This window comes from Carettochelys insculpta, chromosome 17 (genome assembly GCF_033958435.1).
Source record: "Carettochelys insculpta isolate YL-2023 chromosome 17, ASM3395843v1, whole genome shotgun sequence".
In the NCBI taxonomy this organism is placed as follows: domain Eukaryota; kingdom Metazoa; phylum Chordata; order Testudines; family Carettochelyidae; genus Carettochelys; species Carettochelys insculpta.
The window spans coordinates 8,953,357-8,964,521 of record NC_134153.1 but is presented as its reverse complement, the minus strand read 5'-3'; the positions used below and the strand labels follow the sequence as shown (position 1 = coordinate 8,964,521).

Here is an 11,165-nt window from a genome sequence, read left to right as displayed (position 1 = left end):
CAGGTGCTGCCCAGGTGATTAGCAAAGCTCCTCCAGTGCCCTTGGCCAGCAGCTTGGTGCAATACCCATACGCCTGGGTGCGTGTAACAAAATTTATTCTACCCATAGATGGAAAAAAATTAGAAGGAACCTGGGTGATGCCTTTTTATCAGGGCCAAAAAGCTTGCGTAAAGCCTCTCCCCAACAGATACGCACATGTTCAGTTATGGCATGCATTAACAGGGCACCCCTCAGGAGGTGACTTTCCATGGCTTAAAGCTGGGCTTACTCACATTCCCCAACATAAGGGACAGAGAGCGCATGCTCCCTGTGGGTCAGTAGCTTGGAAAGGTTCCGAAAGGAGACAGACTCCGCGAGCCAGCCTACTCTCGGGGATCGCCCAGTCAGGGAGTCTGTGGGGTGCCTTTGAATCACGGTTCTTCTCTAAGGTAGGAATCAATAGCTTTTCAAGGCCTTTCCCCCCACCTTCTCTTCTGGGTATGTTTTCAGCAAGATGGGAAAAAAAGGAACCAAAAGAAAGATAGATAACCCCTCCGCCATCTGTCCATTTCCCCCCATCTGCCCCTTCCACCCACCCCTCTCTGCCCCTTCCATCCCCCTCCCCAGCAAAAAAAAACCCCAACAACCAAAAGCCCTGCGGGGAGACAGAGGTGTTCCAGAATGGACATGATCTGTCTCTGTCTCTCAACAACAGCACTTACCATACATAGTCTGGGCCGGGTGAAACCTTGGGGCAGGCAGCGAGTGGTAAGATGAGATGGCTCTCTATTTGGCCGAGCTAAAAATAGCCCAAAAAAAAAAAAGTCAGAGTCAGGACCCTGCAGGACTAGTAGTCAATGGGCTGAGAGAAGTGATTGAACTCCACATACTCCCTGCTCGGCCGTCTCCAGCTGACAGGCTATTTTTTGCCATGGTTGACTAAATATGGTCAGGGAGGCAATGGTACGAGAAGGGGCCACTTGCCTGGGAGTGCGTGTTTCAGATGCTTAGCTGGGTATATAAGCACTGGAAAGGTGGACTCGTTTCCTGATCAGAGGTTACCCCCCACCCCCCGGACTCTGTGTAGCCCCCCCTTTTTTTGCATGCGTGCTCTTGGTTGCATCCCGACCTCTACCTCAGGCTGACCTTTTGGAGGGGCACAGAGTTGGGGAGGGGGGAGAGAAGAGAGGAAGGGCGGGAGAGGGAAGACTTCTGCAGACACAGCCATTATGCATCAAGGTGTGCGGCAATCTGAACATGGAAGGTTGCCTCTCCTTAACTCCTGCTTCAACCTCCTAAGCCTGTGCTCTTCAGCATTCTCTCTCTCTCTAGCTCTGTCTCTTAGCCTCCTCTGTAAGCTTTAAAGCTCTCCCTCCTCCCCACTCTACTAAGCCTACGATGCAGAAGGAGGGATTGAGTTGTAGTGGTGCTTGTTGGAGGGGGGGTGAGGGTTGCCTCATAATTTTTTTTTTCTCCAAGTGAGGACTAATACTATTACTGGGCCTGCTCTCTTTTTCCCTTCCTGCATTAGAGATTGGCTATAAGGAGAAGGCTGACGGCTGCAGCATGAAGCGCATTATTACCTTGTGATTCCATGACCCTCCTCTATGCATCCCTAACTCTCGAAAGCTGATTCAGCTTTCAGCTAGTGCTCTGGTGACTCCACTGCTGCAACAGAATCTTCTAACTGGTATGTCTCTTTTCTCCCCTCTCCTATCTGTCTTTCTTTTAACTGCACTGGCTCAGCTTGATTTTAAACACTTTCCTGGCTAATGCAGGACTCTGTGCCCATCAAACTTGCAGGGACTTAAATGTGTGTCTCTGCTCTGTGGACTGTGTGTATGCATACAGAATGTGTGTTTTAATATGTGGGTGGTATAGGAGACCTTTTTTCTTGTTCTGCTGTGGCATACTCTGCATTTTTTAAAAAAAACTGCAGAGCAAGCACTGGACTAGAATAATCTGAACTGAAATGTCAGAACTTTGACATGCAATCATTTTGCAAGGTTAAACCAGCCTTTAAATGCCTAATACTGATATGGGCTAGCTAATGACACCTGGAGGAAAAAAAATTAATACCTGGTAGCTGTGAGCTGAAATAATACCAACAAGAGCAAAGCTGAAATGTGGCTAAACTTATACTAACTTGCAATGATCTCAACACTGCGGTGATTAACCATTGAGATGCTGAGAAGCGAGTATTAATTACAGACGTGGTTTATGGACAATCGAAAAAAGAACAACAGAAGGAAGAGAAGTTATGTTTTCATTGCAAGGAATTTAAAATGCAGGTTACACTTCATGTACCAATTGACTATTCTTGCTTCTGAAGCAAATTGCTGACTGTGGTCATTATATTTTTCATTATAATGGGGTGTGTGTGTGTATATATACACACACACACACACACACACAGACACCCATGCACATATATAATGTCAGATACTGTGATGTGGGTGAGTGTGTGCGGGTGTGTGTATACACACACACGCACGTTATAGATATATTGCATATATTCAGTATATAAATAGATGTAATATATAATTTGTATTATGTGACTGCAATATATATTATATCTTTGTGCACATAGTATGCCTATGTGTTCATGTGTCCATGTGTGTATTAGAAATTGTGCACTCTTCAGTCATGTGTAATTGTATAGTCAGAAATTCTTGATTTGTGCTCTCATTTAAATTGCTGGGCTTCTCCTGAACTGAGGATGTTGCCTATGCCTCAGAATTTTTTGTAAAGTGACTCAATTAAATCTTAACAGTACAGAACGGATCGTGGGCAGGCTTGGTTGGAACTAACACAAACTTCCGCCTTATTACAACTTCCTGTCTCACTTCTCCCCTCTGCCCCCATGAATAAAGACCTTCATCTGCACCATCCATTCTTCGCAACTCTCAAAAGTTTGGTGCTGTTGCAGGCACAGATACAACTGTCACATGACCAGGCAAGTGCACAGAGTCTGGGTTGAAGGAGGAAAGCCCTGTGAATGTGAACACATGTCATCCCTCAGCCCTTCATACTCTCCCCTCCCACATTTCACTTCACTTCCATTAGCTCAGGCTGTGTTACTTGCTTTCATCAGCTCCTCATCGCTGCACTCCTCGTTTGTCAAATGATACCAACTATTTAGGGTTTCCCTTTCCTAAGAGTTGTGTGCTTCCAATTAGCATGCAACATTTTCCACTCTGAATGACTCAACAGACAGCTAAGCCAGGGAAAGTTGGGTGACTGTTAACAAAACACAACCTGACCAAATGTAAAGTAGGGCTGCGGATATTTTTATTGTGCCAAAATTTTAAAAAAGGGGCATTTTTTGGAAAACGTGAATTTCTATGAATACCCTCAAAGTAAATTACCACAAAATTAAATGTGTTTCCACCAAGATGTTGCTAGTATCAAAGCAACTGCCACTTGCTATACTTAGCAAGACTGGATCAACTTGCCATGGCTTTTATAAGTCATTGGCCAGGGATTCTTTTCCTAATCGTTAGTTTTAATAAAGATTTAAACCCTTTCATTTTAAAATACATTGTGAAATATTCTCCTTATTATCCTTTAGTTGGTGCTAATTCATCTGCACACGTTGGTCGCTGAACAGGAGAGCAGACATCAAAATTTATTTAGGGAAAGCTAATGGTGTGTCAGTTACAAATGTTTTAAAGGTCAAAGAAATAAAGTAACCATCCCTCTTCCCACACTTCCATTCAGTGCTTTTGGAACAAGGAAACTCCACATTCAGCTGAATGTCTCATCCATGCAGAACACTCCCTAGGTGTCTGATTTTTCCTGAAATCAGACTTTCACTCACACTACTGGTGTGTCTATTTAAACCCTCCGTTCTCTGTCCTGCCATAATTTCACTGCAGCTGTGCATTCAGATGGTGTGTCACAGGTCTACTTGTCCCTTGAGTCCCAAGAGGCTGACCTTTGGATTTAAATTAGACTAATAACAGTGAGTGATAACGTCAAACAAACAAAAAGGGATCAAAAAGGATGTTGCACAAAATCAGGACAAAAGCACATGAGGAATGTAGCATCGCAGGAGCAAAGTCACTTTCAGAGCTTCACAGTAATTAACCTTCGGGAAACACTGGCATAGGGGGACTTCTCTGTTTCTCTTTGGTGGCGATAGAAGTTGACTGGGAACTGGGAAATATTTACTTCCCAGTTTGCAGTTATATTCTAAAATGCAGCGGAAAAACATCGATACAATGAAGTATTCCAAAGTGCTTAGTTTGCCACTTGCTAAGTTTACTTAAACCCTCTTTAAAGGGTTCATTAGAAGACTGTGAGAAATGGTAAAATTCATTAACACTAAGGCAGCCATTCTGCATTTGCCTGTAAATTGGTATTGATCCACAGGCTCAGGCTAGGGGTAGCAGTCAAATGAAGCAGGTGAGTGGACAAGCTAAGCATACCATTACAGCAATGCTGAATGAGCATTAAGTGCCCCGTGTGACCTCCTGGTTTGCTTGATGCCTAAAGCCTGCCCATAATAGTCTCGTATTCAGTACAATCATCATTTTCAGCATTGCCTCTCGGACCACATTGTTAGGGGAGCTTTAAAGCTCAGAGTGGCTGTGAGGCAATGAGAGAGACGAGAGAGAGAGAGAGAGAGAGAGAGAGAGAGAGAGACTGACTAATGCAAGCAGGAGAAAGAGCCATACACACACACACACACACACTCACACCTTAGACGCCTGCAGACGAATGCTTGAGGAGTAACTCACAGACTTCCACTCCGGCCTGTGCTGTCTGGCAGCTCGCTTTGGCTGCCCCGTTCTTTTTTTTATTTTGCATATCTGCAGGTATGTCACAGGCATCCTCAGCTGTCATGGAATTCAACTGGATGGCATTTAAAAAATCATTTTAAACAAAACCGACCACCCCAGCCCAAAAAAGGCATAATGTTTCTTTTCGGGTGTCGTATCTGCATGGTAATGTTCACTTACAGTGACCTGCAAAGGGGAAATCTCTGGACTCTCTAGGTAAGACCTTTTCTTTTTCTTATGCTTTAACCCTAACTAATGGACACAAGCAATTCTTTGTCTGTAACTGGTGACTTTTCTAATCCTGACAAATGGAGCAAACAAGCTTGGGGTTGCTTTGCAAGTTTTCTGCCAGACATTTGACTGGGGAGAGGTACATACCCCAAATTTTGAGAAAAGCATTGCCTTTGGTTGCTTCTAAACTCTGGGATGGAAACAATTGAAGGTGTCTTTTTCCCCAGCAGCTTTGGAGAAAAAAAAGAAAAGAAATCCCTCCAGGAAGAGATGTGTATTTCTCCATTTATTTTTTTATTTTTTTTATGTCATTGAAAGTTTTGGATTTCAAATGAAATCTCTACTTTTCAGGTGAACTGGATGGGATTTTTGTTTTTGTTTTTTTTTTTTTTTGCTTCCCCATCTCCATCTCATTTATGTGAAAATGAAACACCGTTGGGGCAAATTGCCAGATTGCTCAGAGTTTTTGTCCAACCGAGTGTCTATTCCTATTCTCAGTGACCAAAATCACTCCTGCAGAGGAACAGCTATGGTTTATTGGAGATTAATCTTGCGCGGGGAAAGTGTGTGTGTGTGTTGCTGTGTAGGGGCTGGAGGAAAGAGAAACTCTGCTATTTTCAATTCAGCTTTAACTGAACATTCTTGGGATGTGAATTCTGAATCAGCGCTATTTTCTCCTGTGAACATGTAAATGCACATACTGAAACTACCTGCTTGAGAGACATACTTCTTTATATGCCCATATGAACCTGGCAAGCTATGGAATGTAAAGAAGTATGTATTTCAGGTAGGGTCATTCTCAGTGGAGCAATGTGTGGCCCAATGTTTGGAAAAAATAAAGGGGAGAAGGACAGACAGAAATTTGTTTAAATGCCTGACATGGCAGACTGGCCAGGGAGTCAATTGATGATCTTGTTCCAGTGCGTGTATTGTTCTGTCACTTTGCCTGTGTCAGCAGGTGGAAATGCTCATCAGGACATTAAATATTCAATATGCTGACTGCGGCATGGGCTTTGAAAGGCAATGCCAGAAGAAAGCTTGCTGTCCACTTGTGTTTTTTGACAAGGGTAGAGGCCAGTTGCTCTTTTTTGTTTGTTTCCCCTGCTCCAAAAAGTAGATTAGATGCCAACAAAGCAGACTGAGCTTTAAATTGAGAAAAGAGAGGAAAGGATTGAATAGGAGAGACAGAGACAGAGAGAAGAGAATACGATTCCCCCTTCGCTGTACAGTATTGTAGCTTTAAACTAATGCACAAACTTAGGTTTTTTTAATCTTTCCCATGTTAAAAGTTCTCCTGTTTAAAAGTGGTCAGAAAAGATACCCTAACCACCTTTTTGACTAATTCTGTTAACAGCCATCAAAACAATTTAAATATAACTAAAGTACAGGGAACCCTAAGTATATGTATATATTTTTCCTGAAAGAATAATAAAATGAGCAGGCTTGGATTAAAGAGGTTTTATTAGGCTTTTAAACATTTTTTTACACTCTGCGAGATGGCTATTTTTCTTATCTTCTGAAACAATGGTTTAAGAAGTAAATCAGGACGAAGGAAAATAGCGCCATGTGTTGTGCAGTACACATATGTGGAAGTTATCCCTTATTTGTTTAGAGATTTCATCCTAGAAGTGTCCTTGCACTTCTAAAAACATCTTGCCTCCCCACAAACGAGTCCAACGAAGACTTTTTTTTTGTTTTAAACTTCATCAAAAATGTTTTTTATCCCTCCAAATTTAACCAAAACTCAGCTAGTGATGCTATTGGACATTAATGTGACATATTTTGGTTTAACATAGTGATTTGGCTCCAGGTTAACACCCTCTTCTAATTATTGCTAACACCACATTTGATAGAGTCCTGGCAACTTGCTTCCTATTGTGGGGCTGATCAAGCAACCAACAAGACATTTGGTTTTGGAAACTGGTAGAGCATCACTCGGTCTGATGGCTCAGAAGAGTAAGTGAGATACAGAATTTCGATTTTGCAGAAGTCCTTATTCTCCTCTTTTCAAAGCAAGCACCATTGTCACTGGGTTACATGTATGCCAATGGAGATTTAATTATAAGCATCAGAGGGGTGCACAAGTTAGTCTATATCTTCAAAAACAACAAGACGTCCTGTGGCACCTCATAGACTAATAGATATTTTGGAGCATAAGCTTTCATGGGCAAAAACCCAGAGCTCATGAATAACTGGTTAGAAAAGGCAGGATGAATACTATTGAGGTTTTATACTGTATAATATTCAGTACATATTTTACTGTAAATGCTGTAGAAAGGCAGAAAGGGTTTATCTGAAGCTGACTAGGACAAGTGAAAATCTTTTTACTTACTAAGTTGCACTAAAAAATGGAATTTATACTGAATGAAAGTGAAACTGAACTAATTCAGTGCCACTCGGTAGGACTGTGATACATTTAAGGGACCAGAAAGAGCACGTATTATAGTTCAAGGGGGGGTAGTCCTTCTGCCCTTGGTATTTTTTTAAAATCATGTGATCTTTGCTCTTTAGGAGAATCCCACTCATGACAGGCCCTTGGGAGCCTGCAACAGGTGCAAGTCCCCACAATAAACTGTTATGTTTTTCTGCCAAAAGGGATGACCTTTTGTCATGAATGACAGATTCCCTGTATGGGGAGGAGGCTGAAACGACTCATGTTCTTCACCTGCTGATAAGCATTTAGTTAGGCTCATCTGAGCTTTCTCAGCCGCTGGGGCCCCCAAGCTGTTTAACTATGAATGTTTTCCGTAAAGCATTTCCCTCGTTGAAATAGATGAAGGGAGGAACTCATCAATGCCCAAATACCAAATCATTTGGTAAGCAGGGAAGCAACATCCCGACAAAGTTTGCCTGGTTTGCAATTCCACCAACAAAGGTAGTGGCCGCTTGTGGAATTACATGAAGAAGACATCCAAAACCCCTAAACCATCTTGCAGAGGCAGCGGCTTGTTCCCTAGACAAAGTCTCCTTTTGTCATTAAGGTATTATGGCAAGATGTTGTGTTTAAATAAAGAGACAAGGCGGGTGAGGTGATATCTTTTATTGGCCCAATGTCTATAGACATTGGGCCAATAAAAGATATCACCTCACACACGCGTCTCCCTAATATTCTGGAACAGATGCAGCTACAACTATGCCACATGTTTAAACAGAAGCACTAATGTTTGTAACAGAGCAGTAAAACTACAGTTCACAGGCTTGGTTGCACCTTCTCCTTATTGTAAATCATCTACATTAGCCAGATCCACTGAATTAAAAATGAGAGATTTTCCGTGTTGTAGACAGAAAACAAGCTTTCCCTTTTCGTTGCTAACATTTTCCTCATTTCTTCATCTTCCTTCAGCTCAGGTTTCACTGAATCTTTTCTTATGCTTAGTGTTGCTCTTGCTGAGGGACACTGGTTCTGATTTACAAGAGGTACCTGATTTCCTAATTTCAGTTTTAGTTACTTTTTTTCTTCTCTAAAGTAATTGGTGTTGTTAATCTAACGGAATTACTAATATTAGGAAGTAGCCTTGCATTCCAATTTATTTTTAGGTAAATATTTTGAAGACTATAATTTTAAACAAGGTCTTCATGGTATTTTAGAATCTTGGCAGAAGGAAAATGAGAAGAGGGGAGATAAAGGCATGCGGTGATATGCTTTCAGGAGCAGCATATGGTAGAGTAGAGCTCAGCAATGATGCCTTCATCTGTAGCTCTGCTAGATGCGCAAGTGTGGATCTTAGCTTTGCGGATGTCTATTATACTTTCCTCTTTTCTGCACTCATTTCCCTGTAACAGTGCAGATGACCCTGGTGGTCTTGGCTAACCTGTGTTTCTGTGATTCTCCACATATCACTATGCTTCTTAAAACAGCCTCAGGGAGAACACATGCTAGGATGAGAATTAAAAACATATGGTGCTGAATGAACATCAAAACTTGAGCTCCCGTCCTGTTCCCATCAAAGTTAAAGGAAAGGTGAGCCTGTCAGCAGCATGGGCCCTAGGTCCTCTTAAAAAATAAGGCTACTCTGGCTCACCTGGTTGGTAGTTTTTCCTTGCATTAAAATTGTAACAGACCCTATTCCTGCAGAACTCATCAGGTGAAAGGAAGATTCAAGTTTTTCCATTTTGTTCTCCGTATAAGGGGCATTTTTTCCCCTTTCTCCAGCCCAACCAAGTTTATTTCTAAAAATCCTCCAAAGGTCATGTTGAACACGTAATTCTGTTGGAATACATTGAGAAATTCAGATGCTGCCATGCAAACAGCTAACCACGGGCTGTGAAATACCAGTTGGGGAAACTGTAGCTTTGAGAATTATAAAAGACATAAATCCAGTGAACCAAATTAGTTGAAATTTCCCTATACAATGCCTCACAAAATCCAGCCACTTTAGAAATGAATTTTCTGCATGTAAGTGAAACCATCCCCGGGTATAAAATGGCTACTTTGCACACTCTTCAGAGAGCACAAGGACAATATGTGACGTGCAATTTTTACAGGGACTGTTTAGGTTTTGTTTGCTCATGTTGATGGCATATTATTATTATTATTATTACTATAGAGAGAGCAGGTGGCCAAATAAATTTTAGTAATCCTTCTAAAAAAAGTCTGTTTGCAATTCAAGTTTAATAGTGCTTTCATCAAGCGCAATAAAGCATTTTATTGCACAAGTATTTCAAAGCATGTGCTGGCCCTGGTAAAAGCATTAGTAAAGGGGTGCATCAGCAATCTCATTTAAAACTGTCGACCCAATGTGAAAAATGTTGCGTTGAAGAATAAACTGCTATTAAGCATGATTAGATTGACCTGCAGGACAGATATTTTAGCTGCTGCAGCACAAGTCGATCAAAGTGAGCATCACTTGGATTGCAATTTTTTTTTAATGCCCTAAATTAAAAATGAAAGACTTGGAATATTTAGGACCCAAATGTGACTTTGGGGATGAGATCTGTGCATTTGATTCAGAGGATTTCTTTGTCTTTTCTTTTTTTTTTTTTTTTTTTTTTAAGACGGAAAAGGGGAGGGGATGTATTAATTGCTGCCACTTTAGCATAAACTGAAAGTATGTTACTCAGATCAACCAATCAAAAAAGAAATTGTGCTGACTCAGGGTTTGGACTAGTCTGCACGTCTGATTGCAGAAAAGATCTGCACTGCACTGCAGTATCTCTCCCTTCCTTTGACACCAGCCCAGCTGGGCAGGGCTTCCCTTGTGTTTCCCAGGACTGGTTTAGGCCCAGAGCAAGAGAAGGCCCTGAAAAGAAAAGAAAAGAAAAGAAAAGAAAAGAAAAGAAAAGAAGTCTTTTAAAGCCATTACCAGGACCTCCCATCATATGTTTGAGGACAACTGTAAATGGCCCAAATTGCTAAGGATACTAAAAAAAATAAAAATAAATAGTTCTACCACATCATGTCTCCAACAGTGACCGAGGCTGCTGTCAGAATAGATATATGTGCTTATTGTTTGATTCCCCCTGAAAGCTTAGAACTGCCTATTAAATATATAAATTGCTCTTTCCTTTTAATGAATGTTAGCAGGGTTAATTTTTGCAGCCTAATATTGCATTGGTTTTCAAAGTGGGCAGCTCTATTAAAAAAAAAAAGGATTTCCATTGGACTGTACAAGGTTATGGAGAGAGAAGTGGAGTCTAGCAGTTATTGGAAGAAGCCAAAATTCTAGAAGTCTTGACCTCTGTTATTGGCTCTGACTGACTCATGTGAGTGGTCTTGGTCAAGTCATTTAAGCATTCTCCCTCAGTCTCCCCATCTGCAAAATAAGGAGAATAATATTCCTGCGCTTATCTCCATAGAATTATTGCAGGTGTTATTTAGATAATGGACCAAGTTAATTTGAAGGTATAAATGGTGTCTGAGTTGATGGATTTGTATGACAGATAAGTTTGATCCCTTGTTGGTTAACTGCTTAAAATACCAGCTCAATATTACTGTAGCAAGGTGAGATAGGTATCATCTCTTATTGAATCAAGTTTTGTTGATGAAAGAGACATGGGTGTCTCTTTCACCAACGGAAGTTGGTCCAGTTAAAGATGCTGTACTATTTCACCTACTTTATCTCTCTAATATCCTAAAACAACAGTACATTGTTAAATACTAAGTATCACCTGCTAACAGAAATCCACGTATACAGACATGTCCACAGTATATACAAGATGTTGACTTACATT

The 11,165-nt window shown here is 41.2% G+C and overlaps 1 long non-coding RNA gene across 31 annotated transcripts in view; it reads left to right on the top strand.

Annotated features, from left to right (window-relative positions):
* Positions 1–350: 350 nt before the first annotated feature.
* LOC142022318 (uncharacterized) overlaps positions 351–11,165 on the top strand; it is a 103,056-nt gene continuing 92,241 nt past the window's right edge. For 20 of the 31 annotated variants that reach the window (XR_012647921.1, XR_012647902.1, XR_012647903.1 and 17 more), the window contains exons 1-2: positions 1,057–1,669; positions 4,800–4,979. This is a non-coding gene — a long non-coding RNA (uncharacterized LOC142022318). Of the gene's footprint in view, positions 429–1,056; positions 1,670–4,799; positions 4,980–11,165 lie in introns of those variants that run through there. The other 11 variants (XR_012647924.1, XR_012647919.1, XR_012647916.1 and 8 more) reach the window with 3 other exon arrangements.